Consider the following 25,000-nt stretch of genomic DNA (forward strand, 5'->3'; position numbering starts at 1 on the left):
AATGCATAAATAAAGGCAAATTCACAAATACACCATTCATTTTTAAATTGCTTTGTAAAAACCTATTGCGGTACATTACAAATAACCAGCTTTGAAACGCCACCAAAATAAGTAACCCACGCACTAAATATAACCGCAGCGATGATCAAAGAAACATTGATAAGAGAAATTCTCTGCAAATATTCGAACGTTATTCCATCATTTTTCCAAACGTTTTAATTACAACCTGGCATAAATATCATTACTCTCTCTCTCTCTCTCTCTCTCTCTCTCTCTCTCTCTCTCTCTCTCTATATATATATATATATATATATATATATATATATATATATATATATATATATATATATATATAGATAGATAGATAGATAGATAGATAGATAGATAGATAGATAGATAGATAGATAATCATGAAGCTACAAATGTCGTATAATATCCAATTCACGCTACTTCGGGAATATTCCCGATGGGGAATTATCACAGAAGGGAATTTTTTTTTTTGACATTTGTAGCTTCATGATTGTGTATAAATCAAGGTGTGATAAAATTTCATTATACATATATATATATATATATATATATATATATATATATATATATATATATATATATATATATATATATACATGTTAATAACATATCAATCATCGGAAAAAAATGCATACATACAAATACTTTTGATTACAATGAATAAAAATTTTTCGGTCCGCGTAAATCCAACTGTTCGGTTTGACACTGTATTTTCTAAACTGATTTTTTGTTTTTAAATACAGCAATAACTGAGTGCAAAGTTTTGAAACGACACCAGAATGAGCGTCCTAGCGTGAAAACAAACGGACATCGTTAAACGAAAATGCAGCCAGCGCGAGATGGGAGCACTCTATTTAGCAGAATTACACTTCGAAAAAAGAGGTCAGCATATCTATTGATCTTCTAATTTAAACTCTGAGCCGATTTGATGAATTTTCCCATTTCACAACTTATTCAGTGGCTGATAACATTTAACTGAATACTCCCGAATGGTACTAACTGTTACTAATGGAAGCACACGCACCTTGAGAACATAGAATATAGAATTTAGGCCAAAGGCCAAGCATTGGGACCTATAAGGCCATGCAGCGCTGAAATGGAAATTGAGAGTAAAAGGTCTGAAAGGTGTAACAGGAGGAAAACCTCAAAGCAGTTGCACTATGAATCAATTGTTAGGAGAGGGTGCAGAGTAAGATGGACGAAAGAGAATATGAAAGGAGGTGCAGTAAAAGGAACGAAAGGGGTTGCAGCCAAGGGCCTAAGGAAGGCACGCTGCAAAAGAACCTCAAGTCATGCCTACAGTGCACCACATGAGGTGCACTGACGGCACTAACCCCCCTGTAGGGGAACAAGCACCTTGAAACGACCGCCGCCTCTTTCTTATGCGGAATGCACCGCCCTCGTATTTCATATGCATCCGGCATTTGTATGGAATACGTATGCATATAATGCTTCCGAGTGAATGCACAGAATAAATGGCTACGTATTGCCTTTAAGCCACATGCTTTTCTCTTGTGCCTGTTTGCAGCGGCATCGTAGTAGCGCGATCCAATAAATGAAATGAAGTTAGGTTCTATCTACAGTGTATGAAATACATTATTCTCAAAAATAAATGTGTCCGCTTGTTCACACACACACACACACAGAGAGAGAGAGAGAGAGAGAGAGAGAGAGAGAGAGAGAGAGAGAGAGAGAGAGAGAGAGAGATTTGTGGCTATTAAAACTGGCTTCACAGCAAGAGAGAGAGAGAGAGAGAGAGATTTGTGGCTATTAAAACTGGCTTCACAGCAAGAGAGAGAGAGAGAGAGAGAGAGAGAGAGAGAGAGAGAGAGAGAGAGACTGTGGCTATTAAAACTGGCTTCACAGCAAGTGAGAGAGAGAGAGAGAGAAGAGAGAGAGAGCTATTAAAACTTTGTATTAAAACTGGCAACAACAAGAGAGAGAGAGAGAGAGAGAGAGAGAGAGAGAGAGAGAGAGACTGTGGCTATTAAAACTGGCTTCACAGCAAGTGAGAGAGAGAGAGAGAGAGAGAAATTTGTGGCTATTAAAACTGGCGTCGCAACAACAGAGAGAGAGAGAGAGAGAGAGAGATTTGTGGCTATTAAAACTGACGTCACGAGAGAGAGAGAGAGAGAGAGAGAGAGAGAGAGAGAGAGAGAGAGAGAGAAAGTAAAAACCTCCATTTCTTCCATCATCAATACATACGGGACGCCAAACGTCTTCAGCAGGGTCTACCGTCGGGGGTGTACCTTAATCCCATACAAACTCCCTCCCCAAAACCACAATCTTTATTGAACCCACTACGCACAAACATCCATAAAAAATACGAACAGAATAAGCGATTATTTTCAATAAACCTATTTAAATACACCTGTCACTCTCCATGAGCTCATGGCCGACGTGTTTCACAATGACTCACACACGTCCGTGACAGGATCATGACGAGTTTTGGATGGCGGGACATAGATACCCATTAATTACTACTTCAAACGAAACAAAAGCCGTGGGGACATGTTCATGTAATTAAAACAGATATTAATATCAAACAAATGGTTATTGTTACAATTCCCGTTCTCGGTTATTGCAGCGCTGACATCAGAAGTCATATGTAGCAATTACAGTCCTCCACCCAAGAATCAAAATTACATCCACCCCGCGCAATTAATTGGGAGGGGGGTTGAGGGGGGCGGTGACAAACTAAGGCATGGTGGGTCAGATAGTACGCAATACTGACGATTAAATCCTTGTTTTCAATGATCATCAGCTCTAGTGATTTCAAATGCGCGCGAGAGCGTTCTCGTACGCGTCAATGGGGGAGAACGTTCACAAAGTAAATGAAACAACTGTCATGACCTGACTGTTTTGATGATAGGAAAAAATCCCGCCATTCACACGGTATTTCAGCCATCAATTATCGAAACAATGATAAACGACAAAGGAAGCTATTACACATCAAAGTCACTGGAAAAAAAAAAGTCATGTTTTTAATAAAATTCGACATCAACGAATCTACTCGCTTTAATACGCGCATATGAAAAAGTCATTAAAATTCTAAAACTCCCGCATATAAATTCATAACATTACTTCAGTGCAAAACGAAGGTAATTTCCGTCATGCGTCGACCGAACTAAAAATCCGAAAAATGCTGCAGGCACAGCAGTTGCAAAAAAAAAAAAAAATAAATAAAATAAAAAGATACTGTATTTTCGTGACCGCAATTCACAGAGAAGCCTCTAAATCATACATAATTCAAAGGACGAAAAGATTCTCGACTTGTGAAAACCGCCGCTGCAGTTTCTGGAGATGCCAAATGCTAATCTTTCACCTTACACTTAATTACACCTCTTGGTCAGCATTTGGCCCTGCATGCCGGAGATATCTCGGGCTCATTTGGCGCAGTGCCAATCGCAAACATGGCACTCGGAGCGGTAATTCTCTTCGGTCCGCGCAACTCTTTACCGTTCTTCTTTTCCTGGAAAACGAGAGAGAGAGAGAGAGGAGAGAGAGAGAGAGAGAGAGAGAGAGAAAGCACTCGGAGCTGTAATTCTCTTTACCATTCTCCTTCTCCTGGAAAACGAGAGAGAGAGAGAGAGAGAGAGAGAGAGAGAGAAGAGCACTCGAGCGGTAATTCTCTTTACCACTCTTCTTCTCCTGGAAAAAGAGAGAGAGAGAGAGAGAGAGAGAGAGAGAGAGAGAGAGAGAGAGAGCAAACTCTTTACCATTCTTCTTCTGGAAAACATGAGAGAGAGAGAGAGAGAGAGAGAGAGAGAGAGAGAGAGAGAGAGAGAGAGAGAGAGAGAGAGAGAACTCTTTACCATTCTTCTTTTTTTTTTTTTCCTGGAAAAGAGAGAGAGAGAGAGAGAGAGAGAGAGAGAGAGAGAGAGAGAGAGGGGCCTTTTACGGAAAATGACAAAAATAAATAAGCCATGAAAAAAATCTCGTACACATTTCAACACCGTCATTCAGTCATAACTCGGCTCTACGTTAATTGGGTTAATTGGGTTAGTGATCAAAGGGTAACGCTGGAATGAAATATTGCAAATGCTAATGATGTTAATAAGGATAACGAAATCTGACTCACTAAAAAAAATTCAACACCGGGTGCCCTACCATGTTGGGGATAAAAAACTCAACACCGCGTGCCTACCATATTGAGGATAAAAATAAATTCATCACTTTGTGCCTACTATGTTGAGGATAAACAAATTCAACATCAAGTGCCTACATGGTGAGGATAAAAAAAATTCAACACCACATGCCTGCCATGCTGAGGATAAAAAAAATTTAACACCACATGCCTACTATGTTGAGGATAAAAAAAATTCAACACCACATGCCTGCTATGTTGAGGACAACAAAAACTCAACACCACGTGCCTGCCATGTTGAGGATAAAAAAAATTCAACACCAAGTGCCTACCATGTTGAGGATAAAAAAAATTCAACACCACATGCCTGCCATGTTGAGGATAAAAAAATTCAACACTACGTGCTGGCCATGTTGAGGGCAAAAAAATATTCAACACTGCGTGCCTGCCCTGTTGCGGACAACAAAAACTCAACATCACGTGCCTGCCATGTTGAGGATCAAAAAATTCAACACCAAGTGCCTACCATGTTGAGGATAAAAAACAATTCAACACCAAGTGCCTGCCATGTTGGGGATAAAAAATTCAACACCACGTGCCTGCCATGTTGGGGATAAAAAATTCAACACCGCGTGCCTACCATGTTGGAGATAAAAAATTCAACACCACGTGCCTACCATATTGAGGATAAAAATTCAACACCACCGAATAAAAAATTTCAACACCACGTGCCTACCATATTGAGGATAAAAATAAATACAACACTGTGCCTACCATGTTGGGAATAAAAAAATGCAACACCACATGCCTACCATGTTGGGAATAAAAAATTCAACACCACATGCCTACCATGTTGGGGATAAAAATTCAACACCACATGCCTACCATGTTGGGGATAAAAATTCAACAAAAATGTTGGGAATAAAAAATTCAACACCACATGCCTACCATGTTGGGAATAAAAATTCAACACCACATGCCTACCATGTTGGGAATAAAAAAAAATTCAACACCACATGCCTACCATGTTGTTGGGAATAAAAATTCAACACCACATGCCTACCATGTTGGGAATAAAAAATTCAACACCACATGCCTACCATGTTGGGAATAAAAATTCAAAATTACCAACACCACATGCCTACCATGTTGGAATAAAAAAATTCAACACCACATGCCTACCATGTTGGGAATAAAAAAAATTCAACACCACATGCCTACCATGTTGGGAATAAAAAAATTCAACACCACATGCCTACCATGTTGGGAATAAAAAAATTCAACACCACATGCCTACCATGTTGGGAATAAAAAAAATTCAACACCACATGCCTACCATGTTGGGAATAAAAAAAATTCAACACCACATGCCTACCATGTTGGGGATGAAAAAAAATCGACACCACATGCCTACCATATTGAGGATAAAAAAAATTTTCTACTAATGGTGAAAAGGAAGTACCACTAAACCAAGTAACAGTAATTCAGGCAATGAGTAAATCAAAGGTTAGCAATTAGCGAAAATGACTGATATTTACTTACTTGAATAACAGCCTCCCTAGAGGGGTAGGACCGTCAGTGCACCTCACGGGGTGCACTGTAGGCATTACTAAAGATTCTTCGCTGCGTCCCTTCCTTAGGCCCCTAGCTACAACCCCCTTTCATTCCTTTACTGTACCTCCATGCATATTATCTTTCTTCCATCTCGCTATCCAACCTCTCCTAACAATTATTTAAAGGTGCAACTGCGAGGTTTTCCTCCTGTTACACCACTCAAACCACCTCCTCTCAATTTCCTTTCCAGCGCTAAACGACCTCATAGGTCCCAGTGCTTGGCCTCTGGCCTAAACTCTATACTCCATTCCACTCCACTTGAATAACAGTAACTGTGCATCATTAAATGAATTTTACAAAATAATGAGGTGCTATTAATAGTGAAATAATTCGGAATACTGCTACTGCGAAATACGATGCTAATGACCAATCGAACGTAACAAGGGAAAACACTGCATAATGGACATTGGACTATTAACAGGGGAACCAATATCTCATAATTCGAATGTATCGGGTTTTGTCAGTGTTAAGATGATGCAGGCAGACCGTGAGGAACTCTAGGTACCGATTTTACGAAGAGGACACAGTAACTTGATAGCTAGAGAGAGAGAGAGAGAGAGAGAGAGAGAGAGAGAGAGAGAGAGAGAGAGAGAGAGAGAGAGAGATTTATAACAATACTGAAGGAGTCATCACTTCAAAGAGAGAACGTGAACCTTTACCCCAGAGAGAGAGAGAGAGAGAGAGAACTTTATAGCAATACTGAAGGAGTCCTCACTTCAAAGACAGAACGTGAACCTTTACCCCAGAGAGAGAGAGAGAGAGAGAGAGAGAGAGAGAGAGAGAGAGAGAGAGAGAGATTTATAACAATACTGTAGGAGTCCTCACATTATAGAGAGAACGTGACCCTTTACCCAGAGAGAGAGAGAGAGAGAGAGAGAGAGAGAGAGAGAGAGAGAGAGAGAGAGAGCTATTCTCATGCCAACAGCATTCCACGGAAAGGACAAAATGATCCCCATTTAACCTCAATAAAAAGGCTAAAACTATTAAAAGCTAAATTTGCAACGCAGATAAAATTGTTAAGGCAAAGAACGAGCATTGTATAAAAGCAGATAATGCGATGACATACGCCGTAAAAAAACATCCGGCGGGATGACTATAATGATTTTTTTTTTTTTTTTTTTTTTACAAATTGGGATTAAATAGTTCACTACGGTACCATCTACCCTCAGCCATTAGGTAAATGCAACAAGCACTAAAAAACAAAACTGCAAAATTCAGCATTCAAAAAGCAAAGAAACATTATTTTCTATCTTTAAACTATAAAAATAAAAATCCATATTCCACTTTCATTCATTATCGCCGACGGACGGAAAAATAAAAAAAACATTGCGAAGCTCTTTCGTCATGTATTTGCAAAGGAAAAAAAAATAAAAGCCTTCTTTCTCCATGGATCTATATCTCTCTCTCTCTCTCTCTCTCTCTCTCTCTCTCTCTCTCTCTCTCTCTCTCTCTCTCTTTGCACACTGACTGTCCATTCCTCATCCATCTCTCTATTCTTTTGTCCCCTGCCTGTCTGTCTCTTAATCCATCTATATTTCTCTATCCATCTATATTTATCACCTAGTCCCCTATGCCTGTCTCGCATCTTTGTCTATCCCTGTGTCCCCCAATCATCTCCATCTTCTAACTACCTCTATCCTTCTGTCTCTTCCTTGTCTATCTATCTCTACCCCTTTATAACCCTGTCTGTCCATCGCCTATTCCTATCTACTTCTTCGTTAACCTGCCTGTTTATTTCTTCAACTTTTTCTTTTCACTTCTCCACCTCTTTAGCTCTTAGTGCGACAGCCTGTCCACCTCTTATCATTCCTATACCTTTGCCCGAACTATGCCTCTCTCTCTCTCTCTCTCTCTCTCTCTCTCTCTCTCTCTCTCTCTCTCTCTCTCTCTCCTATTTTTCCCGGATACCCTTTAACACCATTATGAAGTCTTCTCATTCCTTAATCATCCATGCAGTATCAGTTTCTAACTTTCACTATATTTTGTCTTCTCTTGACTTTTCGTCACACAAGGTAAAATCGCCACACACTTCCTTTCCAGAGTCATCGATTTACTCTCTCTCTCTCTCTCTCTCTCTCTCTCTCTCTCTCTCTCTCTCTCTCTCTCTCTCTCTCTGCTCCAAACAACTCTTGATTTCATTTGCAAAAGTGCCAGCGACTGAAACTGACGAGTTGCGGCAGTTCCCTCTACTTTCTTGTTTTAATCTTTCCCTCCTTTTATTATGAATTGGGCAGAAGCAGGTCACAGCGTTGGAATGGAATGGAATATAGATTTTAGGCCAAAGGCCAAGCACTGGGACCCACGAGGTCATTCAGCACTGGAAAGGAAATTGAGAGTAGGTAGGTTTGAAAGGTGTAACAAGGGGAAAACCTCAGAGTAGTTGCACTTTGACATAATTGTGAGGAGAGGGTGGCTAGCAAGATGGAAGGATTACATGAACGGAGGTACAGTAAAAGGAATGGAAGGGGTTGCAGAGGACGCTGTATGTGTGTGTGTACTCAACGACCAGCTTGATCAGCCATGATTCATGGATCAAGTTTAACAGAGTAAAATTCAAGCAAGAGGCGCTCTAACGACACGGAACTCCGAGCCTTAATCGTTTTTCGGCGAATACCTCCCTTTGCGAATTCTCCCAAAGTCCGGCATTAAAAAAAAAAAAAAAAAAAAGTGCTTTTCACTGCGTCAATTGGAAATACATTTGCATCGAAAATTGGAGGTCTGCATGAGAGGGAAAAATCCGCAAAACAGCTATTTTCTGCTGCAAACTGCGAAAACTATCTCCGTCGTAAAAACTGTTTACGATAAATCTCCAACAACATTTTCGAACTGAACTGAACTGAATATAGAGTTTAGTCCAAAGGCCAAGCGCTGGGACCTACGGGATCATTCAGCGCTGAAAGGGGAAGTGACAGTAAAAAGGTTTGAAAGGTATAACAGGAGGAAAACCTCGCAGCTGCACTATGAACCAATTGTTAGAGAGGGTGGAAAGTAAAGTGGAAGAGAAAGAATATGAATGGAGGTACAGTAAAAGAAATGACAGGGGTTGCAGCTAGGGGCCGAAGGGAGACAGCTAAGATTCCAAGTAATGCCTACAGTGTATCGCATGAGGTGCACTGACGGCATTAACCCCCCTACAGGATAAGAACCCCAAGGCCCCTATGATGAATGACGTTCAGTGCAAAAGCAGAGAACCATTGAAGAAAAGAATAAACAATAAAAGGGAAAGTATGAAAAAAGTAAGAAAAAACGAAAAACATATAAAATAAAAAATATACAAAAAACAAACAAAACAAATAAACTTATAAGTTCAAACCCTCTTTCCCATAAGAAGAGAAGACGCCATAAACGTTGAAACCTTCCGATTCTCAGCGAGAAAGTTCTAAGACGATGTCTCTAGCCACAAGCCATTCTCTACCCTGACTGCGACCCACCACAATTTACTAACTATCTGGGATTTCATGCGCTGATTGGGCACAACTCGATTAAACAAGGGTTACTGAAGCAACTAGCTCGGATGTCTAATGCTGCATTTTACGAATACATATATATATATATATATATATATATATATATATATATATATATATATATATATATATATATATATATATATATATATATATATAATTATATATATATCAACAGGAAAATTCATATGGGACAAAGGGGCCACCGACTTGAAACTCAAGCTTCCAAAGAATTTGGTACTCATTAGGAAGAAGTAAGAGGAAATACATGGAAACACAGAAAGAAGAGATCCCACTTATTAAAAAACAAAAAAAAAAAAAAAAATAATAGATAGGTACAGATAAAAATGCATTAAAATGCAAGAACAATAATATAAGGGTAATAATGCATTGCATCTTCGCTTGAACTTCCGAAGTCCCAACTGCGCGACAACCTCTGGGAGGCTATTCCACAGTCCAGCAGTGTGAGGAATAAAGGACCTCTGAAGATGAGAAGTTCGACAGCGAGGCTAAACATTTACTGCACATTGGTGCTCCTGTTGTTCGGTGAATCTGGTTCCTCTCGACTGATAAAGGGGATCGGGGGTCGACTGTGAATGTGAAAGATCTCTGTTGAAATACAAACTACGTAAAAGTGACAAACAAGAGACCATCCGTCGATGGTCCAAGTCATAACTATTAGGAACCAGAAACCTACCACCACGAAGGAAGCAGACATCCACACCGGAGAACAGAATTCTAGGAAAGGAAGGACAAATGACCTAAAAATAATTTGCACTGATTTTATCACTGTTATAAATATATATACGAGGACTTACGAACAATACCTAACTTTCGCGCGGCATTTGCTGAAACTTTCATTAGATGTTTCTCGAAAGTTAGATGCGAGTCAAAAGTTACACCTAGAATAGTTAAAGCTTCAGACTCAATCAGCAAAGTTCTATATGTATGTATATATATATATATACATATACTATATATATGTATGTATATATACATACATATATGTATTATGTATGTACAACTGTTCATTATACCAGAAAAATTTTTCAGCAATATATATCAAACATAAAACGACATTTTACATAACTCTACTTATAATGCGATACATATTTATTTACATTTTACAGAACTCTCCTTAATAATGCAATACATATTCATTTAAAGAAAGGAATAACAACGATTCGAAAAGCCGGAGGAAAAAAATGTATCATAATACATAACACACACTTGGATAAAGACTCAATGAGCTTGGCACGAAAATTATTAACACGCCAAAAAAAAAAAAAAAAAAACACAGAACTTCCCAAAAAGAGAGAATAAAATAGAACAGAATATAGAATTTAGGCCTGGGGCCAAGCGCTGGGACCTACAAGGTCATTCGGCGCTGAAAGGGAATTTGACAGGAGTTTTGAAAGGTGTAGCAGGAGGAAAACCTCGCAGCTGCACTATGAAAATTGTTAGAGAGAGTGGAGAGTCAGATGGAAGAAAGAGAATATGAACGGAGGTACAGGAAAAGGAGTGAAAGAGGTTGCAGCTAGAGGGGCTGAAGGGACGCTGCAAAAACCCTTGAGTAATGCCTACAGTGCACCACGTGAAGTGCACTGACGGCACTAACCCCCTACGGGGCCCCCAAAAAGAGAGAAATACGACAATTCTTGCAAAAGGCTATCTTGTACTAATTCTCCCTCCCGCAATTAGCCACACGAGTTTAGAACATGTCCCGGGCAGCCCCGAAAAAAAAAAGAAGAATCCTTTGATCCTTTGTCAAAGACTGGTCCTCCGAGGAAGCAAAACTTATAATGACTCGATTGCTGATGGCGGTACTGCCTTCCTGTGACACGTAATTAGTCGACTGATGATGACAGCACCGCCTAGCTTTGTCTCTTAAACCTAAACTGCCTAGCTGTGAGGTGTAATTGCCTCGATGGATGAACTGAACTGAATATAGAACCTAGGCCAAAGGCCAGGCGCTGGGACCTATGAGGTCATTCAGCGCTGAGGCGGAAACCGAGAGTAAACAGGTCTGAAAGGTGTAACAGGAGGAAAACCTCAAAGCAGTTGCACTATGAATCAATTGTTAGGAGAGGGTTGAGGAAAGTAAGGTGGAAGAAAGAGAATATGAAAGGAGGTACAGAAAAAGGAATGAAAGAGGTTGCAACTGGTGGCCAAAGGGATGCTGCAAAGAACCTTAAGTAGTGCCTACGGTGCACCACATGAGGTGCACTGACGGCTCTACACCCACGGGGCGTTGGAGATTAGAGACTGAAGGACAAACAGCTTAGCAAATGAAACATATATAATACTATATGAGCACTAAGCTACAAATGTTCTTTAATATCTAATTCCCTCTACCTCGGAAATAATATATTTTCATATATGTTACCCAAAAGGGAATATTTTAGTTGATAAATAAGTTCGTCGCCTCGTGGGCTCGAACCACGAAGACAAGAACTCAGGACTACAGTGACGCGGATTAAGCCACACGGCCACCAAGAGGTAGAGCGAATTCGATATTAAAGGACATTTGCAGCTTAATGCTTGTATATGAATGACGGTGATGTGATAAATTTCATTCATAATACTATATGTAGCACAACAATGTTTTATAGGTTCCTAATTTAGTTTGGATTTAATTGTAAAACTTTAGTTGAGAATTTAAAAATGCCAAAGGTAGAAAGGATGTTCTTCACCCTTCAGAGATTCGCATTCTGCTGGTAAGGAAATAGGTTAACTGGCCTACTATATGGCGTCAAGCTATATATATAATGTAGTGTAATCAAAACAGTAATAAATCATCAAAGTAGAAGCTTAGTACTTATATTAATGCAGCATGTGTATTGAAATCGATACTGATATTACTATTAGCATTAGTACGAGAATAAAACTAATTTTCCAAATATTATTAAGAATTTGTACTGAAATCCACATCAAAGCAACATGCAATTTTAGGGCATGAGATGGAGATAAAGTGTGAAGCATTAAATTAGGTGATGAAATGTACAATAAATTCAACAGAATTTAGCATTATATGTCTAGCAAACAGAAATCACTAAGTCCATCAAGAAACGCATGGCCAGTGAAATAAAAACACAAATGATTTGACAAATTTGTACATAAAGTTCAGGTTTTGTTTCCATTCAGGCGTTGGGAATCTACCATTTTTCCCCACGTGTTCAGTTTTTTCTTAATTTTTCTTTATTTATTTTTTTGTCGAGCTGATGGTAAGGTCAAAGGTCAAATGCACTTTCCAGTCAGAGTAAAGAGAAATGATTCAGTGATATCGGCTGAGGACACTTAGCGGTAAGTTCAAAATACTAATGGCACAGGTTTGCAGAAGGAGGGTGGATGTGTCATATCTCCCCTACCCTCCCGATCCCCTACCTACCCTACCCCACCCGGGGCGGACAAACAGGTTTGCAGGAGGAGGGTGGATGTGCCATGTCTCCCCTACCCTCTCGATCCCCACCTATCCCGTCGGGGCGGACAAACAGGTTTGCAGGAGGAGGGTGGATGTGTCATGTCTTCCCTACCCTCCCGATCCCCTACCTACCCCACTCCCATCCGGGGCCGACAAACAAGAAAGATCCACCCGGATTGTATTATTCTATATTAAAAAAAAAGTCACCAAAAAGCAAGTGAAGAAAAGAAAAATCTAAAAGCTCACGTAGTATAATATAACTAGTAACAAGTCACAATGAGGCCCGAAAGTATTTCTGGTTGTATATTATAAGGAAATGGATTTGCCTGTGAGGCTTGCATCGCTTTCATTGATTTTTGCAGAAACAATGAAAATCACCTTGAAACGTGGAGCACAATGGTCGTGCTGCTTGTTTGGTAATGTCAAAATCAGTGAATCCTTTATGAATAAATCTTTCAAAAGCGGAAAGGACGGACGTACCACAAGGTCAGCAAAAAGAGGATTCTAAAGCATGGTAAGAGTGCTGGCTTCATTTACTGAACAATGCAAAAAAATATATTATATATATATATATATATATATATATATATATATATATATATATATATATATATATATATATATATATATATATATATATATATATATATATATATATATAGAGAGAGAGAGAGAGAGAGAGAGAGAGAGAGAGAGAGAGAGAGAGAGAAAGGACACAGCAATTAAAATTTTTCTTTTACTGGAATAAAATCGTGAGGACAACATTTACATCAACAGAAAACACACAATGCAAAGAAATAAACCTGCAATAATTCAAGGCAGAGTTGCAGCATGTGTGTGTGTGTGTGTGTGTCCTTGAGCCAGTGACGCTAAACCCATTACGACGGCATCAACTCGAATGCCCGGAGCACAGGATGCATACTTTCTTGATTTGCCAGAAACTCTTTCTCTTCCTCGAACACAATTTCTGCACCGTCCGAGCTCGAAGGCCCAGAGAAGCGCAGGAATAACGTTTCCTTACTCCACCGGCTCCTCCTCCTCTTCTTCTTCTTCTTCTTCTTCTTCTTCCATTTCCCGACGTTTCAGAACGTGCAATTTCAGTTGATTGGTATTCGCTCCCGCAATACTTCGCATGCTGCATTCATTTTTTACCTGCACTAAGTTTCCGGAATCCGCTCCGTTATAAAACCCCGGAAGGGGAATGTTTTAATTAGCGAGCCTAAGCCGCCCGGTTTCCTCCGATGGGAGGAGGGGGAGGGGGGGGGGGAGGGTCCACTTATATACAATGATGTCAAGGTCGTTTTCGTTTTCGTTCTCTCTCTCTCTCTCTCTCTCTCTCTCTCTCTCTCTCTCTCTCTCTCTCTCTCTCTCTCTAATAAAATCTAATTTAAGCTGTGTGGGTTGGTAATATCAACTTGGTGATTCTCTCTCTCTCTCTAACAAACTAAAATCTAATTTGAGCTGTGTGTTATTAATATGCACATGGTGATCTCTCTCTCTCTCTCTCTCTCTCTCTCTCTCTCTCTCTCTCTCTCTCTCTCTACTAAATGTAATTCGAGCTGTGGTGGTTATTAATATCTACATGGCGATCTCTCTCTCTCTCTCTCTCTCTCTCTAATAAAATCTAATTTGAGCTGTGGGGGTTATTAATATCCACATGGCGCTCGCTCGCTCTTTCTCTCTCTCTCTCTCTCTCTCTCTCTCTCTCTCTCTCTAATAAAATCTAATTTAAGGTGTGGTGCTTATTAATATCCACATGGTGATTCTCTCTCTCTCTCTCTCTCTCTCTCTCTCTCTCTCTCTCTCTCTGTGGTGGTTCTCTCTCTCTCTCTCTCTCTCTCCTAAAATCTAATTTGAGCTGTGTGGGTTGTTAATATCAACATGGTGATTCTCTCTCTCTCTCTCTCTCTAATTTAAGCTGTATGGTTATTAATATGCACATGGCTCTCTCTCTCTCTCTCTCTACTAAATTCTAATTTAAGCTGTGGTGGTTAATTTAATATCAACATGGTTAATATCAACATGGTGATTCTCTCTCTCTCTCTCTCTCTCTCTCTCTCTCTCTCTCTCTCTCTCTCTCTCTCTCTCTACTAAAATCTAATTTGAGCTGTGTGTTATTAATATGTACATGGTGATTCTCTCTCTCTCTCTCTCTTTAGTCTCTAATTTAAGCTCTCTCTCTCTCTCTCTCTCTCTCTCTCTCTCTCTCTCTAACTAAAATCTAATTTGAGCTGTGTGGGTTGTTAATATCCACATGGTGATTTCTCTCTCTCTCTCTCTCTCTCTCTCTCTCTCTCTCTCTCTCTCTCTCTCTCTCTCTCTCTCACTAAAATCTAATTTGAGCTGTGTGTTATTAATATGTACATGGTGATTCTCTCTCTCTCTCTCTCTCTCTTTAGTAAAATCTAATTTAAGCTGTGTGGTTATTAATATGCACATGGTTCTCTCTCTCTCTCTCTCTCTCTCTCTAACTAAAATCTAATTTGAGCTGTGTGGGTTGTTAATATCCACATGGTGATTCTCTCTCTCTCTCTCTCTCTCTCTCTCTCTCTCTCTCTCTCTCTCTCTCTCTCTCTCTCTCTAACTAAAATCTAATTTGAGCTGTGTGGGTTGTTAATATCCACATGGTGATTCTCTCTCTCTCTCTGAAAGCCAAAACATTCCGGCCTCTAAAGGCTATTAATATCCGCAGAGTGCAATATGCCTAACGATAAATACGTGAAAAGCAAGCCGATCCCTCACTGAATCCCCCTCCGGGCTAAATGCAGCAAGAATCCGGAAAGACCGCTCGTCGGTTATGCGGGAAATGAAAGGGCCCATAAAGCTTGCGTAATAAAATAAAGAAAAAAATAAATAAAACTATATTGGCAAAATTTTAGATTGGTGATGAACGGTTTACTCTAACAAACAGAATCATATATATATATATATATATATATATATATATATATATATATATATATATATATATATATATATATATATATATATGTACATCACGATCCGATACTTTGAGAGAGAGAGAGAGAGAGAGAGAGAGAGAGAGAGAGAGAGAGAGAGAGAGAGAGAGAGAGAGAGAGAGAGAGAAATGTAATGTTTATGGAATGGGCTTTAACAGTGAAATCTTCAAAACACTAAAGAATATTTGATGTCAACAATGATCCCATAAAAAACAGTAAAAAAAAACAAAAATATCTTGGCTAACATTATCCAAAGCACCACCATCATCTGTGACAGTACCCATATCACCACCACCATCATCATCATCCGTGACAGTATCCATACCACCATCATCATCTACCACCTGGAATACGTGAATATGGCCGTCACTGAACTCTCGCCAGATACCTATCTATCATGAGGCATACCTTTTACACCAACCCAGTTAGTCACCACAAAATGCCATCTACACTGAACTAATCAAGGTTTCCCATGGTCTCCCACGCCCACTTACTTATGGTCTCCCACAGGCCCACTTACTTGTGGTCTCCCACGCCCACTTACTTATGGTCTCCCATACGCCCGTTTACTTATGGTCTCCCACACGCCCACTTACTTATGGTCTCCCACGCTCACTTACTTATGGTCTCCCACGCCCACTTACTTGTGGTCTCCCACACGCCCATTTACTTACTCCCGCACGCCCACTTACTCCCGCACGCCCATTTACTTATGGTCTCCCACACGCCCACTTACTTACGGTCTCCCACGCCCACTTACTTATGGTCTCCCACGCCCACTTACTTCTGGTCTCCCACGCCCACTTACTTATGGTCTCCCACGCCCACCGACCGCTGGCATCACATAAAACGACGATCCATTCACCGCACATCTCAATCATTTCTACCCTCATAGAATTGAACTGAATTGCATATAGAATTTACAGAAAAACGTTTGAAAGGTGTAACAGGAGGAAAACCTCAAAGCAGTTGCACTATGAATCAATTGTTAGGAGAGGGTTGAGGAAAGTAAGATTGGAAAAAAGAATATGAAAGGAGATACAGTAAAACGAACGGCAGGGGTTGCAGCTAGGGGCCGAAGAACACTCTTGCCTGTGTTCATCTGCGCAGTCCTTTTCAGTAAAAGTTTCTGTAAGTTATCTTGATGAAATACGTCTGACATGCATCAAATAAGTTGACGCGTTATTTATGATTTACAAAGTGACTGCAAAATTAACTCTAAATTTTATATACATTCAACATTACCGAATTTACATTTAACACAGTTTACCAAAGCAGTGGGTAATTTGAGGCCAGCATGAAAAGATACGGTCTTTTAATGCTGGGAAAGGAATTCTAAAATCAAAACCAGAGCGAATTTCAGTCAAACACCTTGAAAATACCTGAAATAAAACCGAAGTATTGAACTAACTCACACTAAATACACCAACAGCAAGCGCAGAGCACTTTCTCCATCAACCCGAGTGTGTTCGACTGCAGAATCAGTAACATGACCGAGCAACATTACCGAGTAAATAAACTGGCTGTAGACGTATCAGGTTCCGCCATGACTTCGTCCATGCGTTCACAAGATTCGGTTCACTCACCTTACAGCGAGATGCCTCGCAAAAGATGCACACAGACAGACGATCCGATCCAAATACGTAGTAAAATGCATGACCCAGGCTCCTGTGACGGGTTTTGAGCGTTCGCTTTACAAGTGGTGTTGGGCCGAGTGTAAAACTAGACACGGCATTCTTTGTGACGCCTTTTTTAATAGCTACAAATCAGTCAGTCAAACGGCATTCTTGATAGTCTCCTGACCATCCATTCTTCGTGACGCCAGTTTCAATAGATACAAATCAATCAATTAAACGGCATTCTTGATAGTTCCCTGACCAACCATTCATTGTGACGCTAGTTTAATAGCTACAAATAGCTACAAACCAATCAATCAAACGGCATTCTTTACAGTCCCCTGACCAACCATTAATTGTGACGCCAGTTTAAGAGCTACAAACCAATCAATCAAACGGCATTCTTGATAGTCCCTTGACCATCCATTCTTTATAACGCCAGTTTTAATAGCTACAGATCAATCAATCAAACGGCATTCTTGATAGTCCCCTGACAATCCATTCTTCGTGACGCCAGTTCCAATGGCTACAAATCAATCAATCAAACGAATTTCTTGATAGTCCCCTGACCATCCTATTTCACGTAAACTGGCGTCGCAACGACAACGGTTATGGACGACGGAAAAAAAATAAGTTGGGATACAAAAAGAAAACATTTTAAGAACATTTTCGTAAAACATTTATTTCGTCCATAAATGCTTTAGAAAGGCTTTCACACACACATACACACACACACACTCAAACATTATGCGCACAATTAAAAGCTAAAATAACCCAAATTCCAATTTCAACTCTAAAAACAATATTACCCCTGGATGCTCAAATTAGTTTCAAATAACCGCCCACTTGCTCATTCATGAGATAATTATTACTGTTTAATGCATCTCTCTCTCTCTCTCTCTCTCTCTCTTCTCTCTCTAAGGTCTTAGTGGTTCAACAGTAGCACTCTCAGGGACCCGCGCTCGATCTCCAAACTGGACAAGGAAATGAACGGTATGGGTTCATTTCCAGGAAAACCGCTATCGACCTAACCAATGATTCATGGGTTTGCTTGTTAGTCGACTGAACGTTCTAGATCGCAGCTAAGGTAAGTAGAGTAACAATGAACGGGAAGTAGAGTAACAATGAAATAAGCGAATGATCAGCATTGCCCGAAATGTACATCATAACTGAAAACAGTCCCGACGATGTAATCCCAACACTACACAGGGGATTAGAATAGAACAGAATATAGAATTTAGGCCAAGGGCTAAGCGCAGGGACCTACGGGGTCATTCAGCGCTGAAACAGAAACTGAGCAAAAAGGTTTGAAAGGCGTAAATGGAGGAAAACCTCAAAGCAGTTGCACTATGAATCAACTGTTAGGAGAAGGTGGAAAGTAAGATGGAAGACGGAGAAAATGAACGGAGATCCGGTAACAGAAATGAGATGGGTTGCAGCTAGGGGCCGAAGGGACGCCGCAAAATAACCTTAAAGCAATGCCTACAGTGAACGGCGTGAGGTGCACTGAGGGTACTAACGCCCTACGAAGGGGGGGGTTTGCAACCATCTGTAATACAAGACGTTGCCTCTCTCAGTACCACACAGATGAGGCCCCTCTTCAAGAACTCATTAACACCACAACTGCTCTCTTCCGACGGCCATCCCTTTCCTGCCCCTCCGTTCCGCAAATCCCCCTTCTCCTCCTCCTCCTGGTGGAGTCAGTTTTTATGGTTCAAGCCACTCCCTTTGCCCTGTCCTGCCCTGGACACAAGCCAACCATGACCGCCAGACCCCACCTTCTCTTTGTTATGCTTCAAGGGCACGGTGCCCGAGTCACTGATACAAATTATTACGTTCTTCCACGGGGCATCGCTGACGTTATGTCTTCATCTCCGTGATTTTCTTTTTTTTTTTCTTTTTTACTTCATAAACGATTATTTTCTGCATTACTGAGAGTGTTGGCAATACGCGATTATTTTCTGGATTACTCAGAGTGTTGGCAATATGCGATTATTTTCTGCATTACTGGCAGCGTTGGCAATATGCGATTATTTTCTGCATTGCTGAAAGCGTAGGCAATATGAGATTATTTTCTGCATTACTCAGAGCGTTGGCAATACGCGATTGTTTTCTGCATTACTGAAAGCGTTGGCAATATGCGATTATTTTCTGCATTACTCAGAGCGTTGGCAATACGCGATTGTTTTCTGCATTACTGAAAGCGTTGGCAATATGCGATTATTTTCTGCATTACTGACAGCGTTGGCAATACGCGATTATTTTCTGCATTACTCAGAGCGTTGGCAATACGCGATTATTTTCTGCATTACTGAGAGCGTTGGCAATACGCGATTATTTTCTGCATTACTGAGAGCGTTGGCAATACGCGATTATTTTCTGCATTACTGAGAGCGTTGGCAATACGCGATTATTTTCTGCATTACTGAGAGCGTTGGCAATATGCGATTATTTTCTGCATTGCTGAAAGCGTTGGCAATATGCGATTATTTTCTGCATTACTGGCAGCGTTGGCAATATGCGATTATTTTCTGCATTGCTGAAAGCGTTGGCAATATGCGATTATTTTCTGCATTACTGAAAGCGTTGGCAATATGCGATTATTTTCTGCATTACTGACAGCGTTGGCAATATGCGATTACTTTCTGCATTACTGAAAGCGGTGGCAATATGCGATTATTTTCTGCATTACTGAAAGCGTTGGCAATATGCGATTATTTTCTGCATTACTGAAAGCGTTGGCAAAATGCGATTATTTTCTGCATTACTGAAAGCGTTGGCAATAAGCGATTATTTTCTGCATTACTGACAGCGTTGGCAATAAACGATTACTTTCTGCATTACTGAAAGCGTTGGCAATATGAGATTATTTTCTGCATTACTGAAAGCGTTGGCAATATGCGATTATTTTCTGCATTACTGAAAGCGTTCGCAATATGCGATTATTTTCTGCATTACTGAAAGCGTTGGCAATAAGCGATTATTTTCTGCATTACTGACAGCGTTGGCAATAAACGATTACTTTCTGCATTACTGAAAGCGTTGGCAATATGCGATTATTTTCTGCATTACTGAAAGCTTTGGCAATAAACGATTATTTTCTGCATTACTGAAAACGTTGGCAATATGTGATTATTTTCTGCATTACTGACAGCGTTGGTAAATGGTATAATAACAAGAATGTGAAGAAACGAGATGAGATATTCAGACTGCAGTCCTCTCTCTCTCTCTCTCTCTCTCTCTCTCTCTCTCTCTCTCTCTCTCTCTCTCTCTCTCTCTCTATCCTCCTACCTAACAAGTTCTCCAACCATTTTCTCAAAAAAAAAAAAAAAAAAAAAATTAATAAAAAAAAAAAAAACTAAAATGACATACTCCATCGTTCGAAAGAGTTCAGTGAAGCAGCACAAACTACCCTGCAAATTTACACAAACTAATGACGTCAAAAACTGACAAAAAACAAGCAACCAAAACAAATAGCGTGTTAAGCACGAAGCGATCTTGACATTTTTGAAATCGCAGCTCAAATATTTTCCTACTTTGATTTCACATTCCTTACTCTCTGGCATGGAACTTTTGTTGGATCAGTTTACAAAAAAAAAAAAAAAGAAAAAAAAGGAAAAGAAAGGCAAATACTAGTATTTCAAAGCAAAACAGCCGGAAAAAAAATAGGTTAATGTTCTCAGTACACAAAAGCAACAGCGACAGCAATATCCAATCGTCACCTTCTTAGAGATATACAACAATTCGAGTCCAAAATTATATAGTCCAGTGATATTTGCGAAGCCCTGGCAATTTTAATTCTTGAATATATGTTTATGATGAAAAAAAAAAAGTTTCTTCGGTGAAATCGAGTTTTCTGTGCAGCGTATAATCAAGGCCACCGAAAATAGATGTATCTTTCGATGGTCTATAATGCTGTATGAGCCCTGGCCCATGAAACTTTAATCACGGCCCGGTGGTGGCCTGTCCTATATCGTTGCCAGGCGCACGATTAAGGGTAACTTTAACATTAAATAAAAAATAAAACTACTGAGGCTAGAGGACTGCAATTGGGTATGTTTGATGATTGGAGGGTGGATGACCAACATACCAATTTGCAGCCCTCTAGCTTCAGTAGTTTTTAAGATCTGAGGGCGGGCGGTGGTAGTGCGGGCGGACAGACAAAGCCGGCACAATAGTTTTCTTTTACAGAAAACTAAAAATGAAAACCTCAAAAATAGCCTTTCCCATCTTCGGCACCCATAAATTTTGCCGTATCAAACCACTACTTCATTCGGTATCTGCGGAACCTCACCCACGATTCCTAGTGACCTTTCCAACAACTTATATATATTTCGGTGTGCCGCCAATTCTGTTTTCTGTTAAATAAGAACAACAGACAAATATCAGGATTAAATTTTCATTTCCATTTGGGCAGGTTTCCTTCTACCTCCTAATCGCTATGCGTTCATCAACATAATTTGAGAGCATCATTTTTTTTTAAACTTGAAAAAAGGATTATTTTTTTAAACCTGAAAATATATTTTTTTAAATTTGAAAAAAGGATTATTTTTAAAAACCTGAAAATATATTTTTTTTAAACTTGAAAAAAAGGATTTTTTTTTTTACCTTGAAAAAAGGATTATATTTTTAACCTTGAAAAAAGGATTACTTTTTAAACTTGAAAAAAGGATAATTTTTTAACTTGAAAAAATAATCTTTTTTTCAAGTTAAAAAAATTATTCTTTTTTAAGTCTAAAAAATAATCCTTTTTTTCGAGTTTAAGAAAATAATCCTTTTTTTAAGTTTAAAAATAATCCTTTTTTCAAGTTTAAAAAATAATCCTTTTTTCAAGTTTAAAAAGTAATCATATTTTTCAAGTTTAAAAAGTAATCATTTTTTCAAGTTTAAAAAATAATCCTTTTTTCAAGTTTAAAAATAATCCTTTTTTTCAAGTTTAAAAAATAATCCTTTTTCAAGTTTAAAAAATAATCCTTTTTCAAGTTTAAAAAATAATCCTTTTTTCAAGTTTAAAAAAATAATCCTTTTTCAAGTTTATGTATGTAATGTATGTTTATATAATTTAAAAAATAATCCTTTTTTCAAGTTTAAAAAATAATCATTTTTTCAAGTCCTTTTCTCAAGTTTATGTATATATATATATATATATATATATATATATATATATATATATATATATATATATATATATATATATAATGATGAATGCATCAGTTCCAATGCCTCGTGGAAGACTAATTAGTAAATGGTAGTGTGGCGGATGCGTCAGGCAGGAAGAAGAGGATTTCCAGTCCATCTTACCAGAAGTTACAGCGGTCCTTGTCTTTGGCTGTCAAGATTTTTTTTTTTTTTGTCCGCTGAAGGAGGAGGTTTCCCTTCGGGGGGGACACTTGATAGGCTATGGAACTGGATATAGAGTTTAGGCCAAAGGCCAAACGCTGGGATCTATGAGGCCATTCAGCGCTGAAGCGGAAATTGACAGTAAAAAAAGTACGAAAGGTTTAACAGGAGGACAACTTTTGGTAGTTGCATTTTGAAATAACTGTTAGGAGAGGGTGGATAGCAAGATGGAAGAAAGAGAATATGAATGGAGGTACAGTAAAGGGGACAAAAGAGGTTGCAGCTAGGGGCCGAAGGAACGCTGCAAAGAACCTTGAGGAATACCTACAGTGCACGACATTGTAAGAGAAAAATAGTACTGGCATGAAAGTACAATCCTATTGATTGTTTTATTCACTGAAATTCACTGATAACTAATAACTGAAACTTGTGAAATGGGTTAAAATACTTATGAATCCACAATGATATTCCTGTATTAATTACAAACTAGGACCAAAATGCAAGACGTCAATTATCCATCTGCTCCATCTCAGCCGCGGCCCATGAAACTTACACCCACGGCCCGGAGGTGGCCTGTGTTGTTGGCACCTATAGCGGCTAAATTTAACCTCAAACAAAATCAAAACTACTGAGGCTAGAGGGCTGCAATGTGGTATGTCTGATGATTGGAGGGTGGATGATCAACATGCCAATTTGCAGCCCTCTAGCCTCAATAGTTTTTAAGATCTGAGGAGGGACAGAAAAAGTGCGGACGGGACAGACAAATAGCCATCTCAATCGTCTCCTTTTGCAGAAAACTAAAAATCGGTGGTTCTTGAAGGATTACACGGTTCAGTGACTATCCTACTTCTTTCCACCTCCCAAGCTTCGGAATTTTTTGCCCCTGCCTTAACTCCCAGGGGAACAACAGCGTCGGCAAACTGGTCAGACGGTCTCATTCTTGTGCCCTGGTCAACCTACCGTTAAGAAATTAGACGCACTGTTGACTTTTAGACTGCCATTGGCACGATAATGAAACCTTAAAACTCGTCGGCTACGACCTATGGGGCATTTGCTGCTGGAAAATAAAGAAAATAGAGAACCAGAGGATGACATTTCACTCCCCCACAAGTGTCCCTCCTACTTTCAACTGGTCCTCGATACGAACCCCGTCTGAATTGCAAAGCTGTACTCTGTTTTCAGTACGTTATTAGGTGGTTCTGTTCAATAAGCTTTCACTGTATAGAAACTTACTTCAAGAACAGCGGCTTTTTCAATTTTCTGTAGAAGAAAACTATTGAGATGGCTTTGTCTGTCCGTCCGCACTTTTTCTCTCCGCTCTCAGATCTTAAAAGCTACTGAGGCTACAGGGCTGCAAATAGGTATGTTGATCATCCACCCTCCAATCATCAAAAATACCAAATTGCAGCCATCTAGCCTCAGCAGTTTTTATTTTATTTAAAGTTAAAGTTAGCCATAATAGAAACTTACATCAAGAACAACAGCTTTTTCAATTTACTGTAAAAGAAAACTATTGAGATGGCTTTGTCTGTCCGTCCGCACTTTTTCTCTCCGCCCTCAGATCTTAAAAACTACTGAGGCTAGAGGGCTACAAATAGGTATGTTGATCATCCACCCTCCAATCATCAAAAAAACTAAACTGCAGCCATCTAGCCTCAGCAGTTTTTATTTGATTTAAGGTTAAAGTTAGCCATAATCGTGCATCTGGCAACGCTATAGGACAGGCTACCAGCAAGCAGTGGCTGAAAGTTCACGGGCCGCGGCTCATACAGCATTATACGCTGGACAGAAAACTCGATTGCGCCGAAGAAACTTGGGAGCATTTTTTACTTGTGGGAAGTTGAATTTCGCTCTCATAGTCGCTGTTATTGTTTGTGCTACTGCAATTAAGCTGGATTAAGTTCGGCAGCAATTGAAAACAAGCTCAGCGGAAAGGCACAACAGTGAAAGGAAACGTCCCATTGATAACCGAATACAAACAACGGACAATACCAAACTCAGAAACGACGGCGAAAGCAAACATGCTTTGCGAATTATAACAACCAGCAAACAGTGTTTGGACTGACGGATTTCTAGAAAATAGCGTTGCAAGGGCGATAGTCAGCGACTACAGTGTTGAAAGATGTGAAGTTCACTAGTAAAAAAAAACTCGTGAATAAAAAAAGGTTTGTGCTATATGCATTAAAAATACGTTTGATAAAAGAAATTTCAGTGATATCTGATACCTTTATCAAATTCATTTTCACGGCAAATCTACTCAAGTCGTCTATACAATCACCTTCTTATTCTTCTTTTAACGTGCTTTTTTCCAAGATAAGAAAAAAATTGAAAATACAAAACCTTTATAAAAAAATTTTTTTAAAAACATTCGCTTCGTAATCTTGAACATTCGGCGACTGACGTAAAAAAGAAAAATTAAACAAATACAAACACATGTTACCTCAACCAAGTCGTAACAAATTGCG

The sequence above is a fragment of the Macrobrachium rosenbergii genome, chromosome 37, assembly GCF_040412425.1.
Source record: "Macrobrachium rosenbergii isolate ZJJX-2024 chromosome 37, ASM4041242v1, whole genome shotgun sequence".
NCBI classification, from domain to species: Eukaryota; Metazoa; Arthropoda; class Malacostraca; order Decapoda; family Palaemonidae; genus Macrobrachium; species Macrobrachium rosenbergii.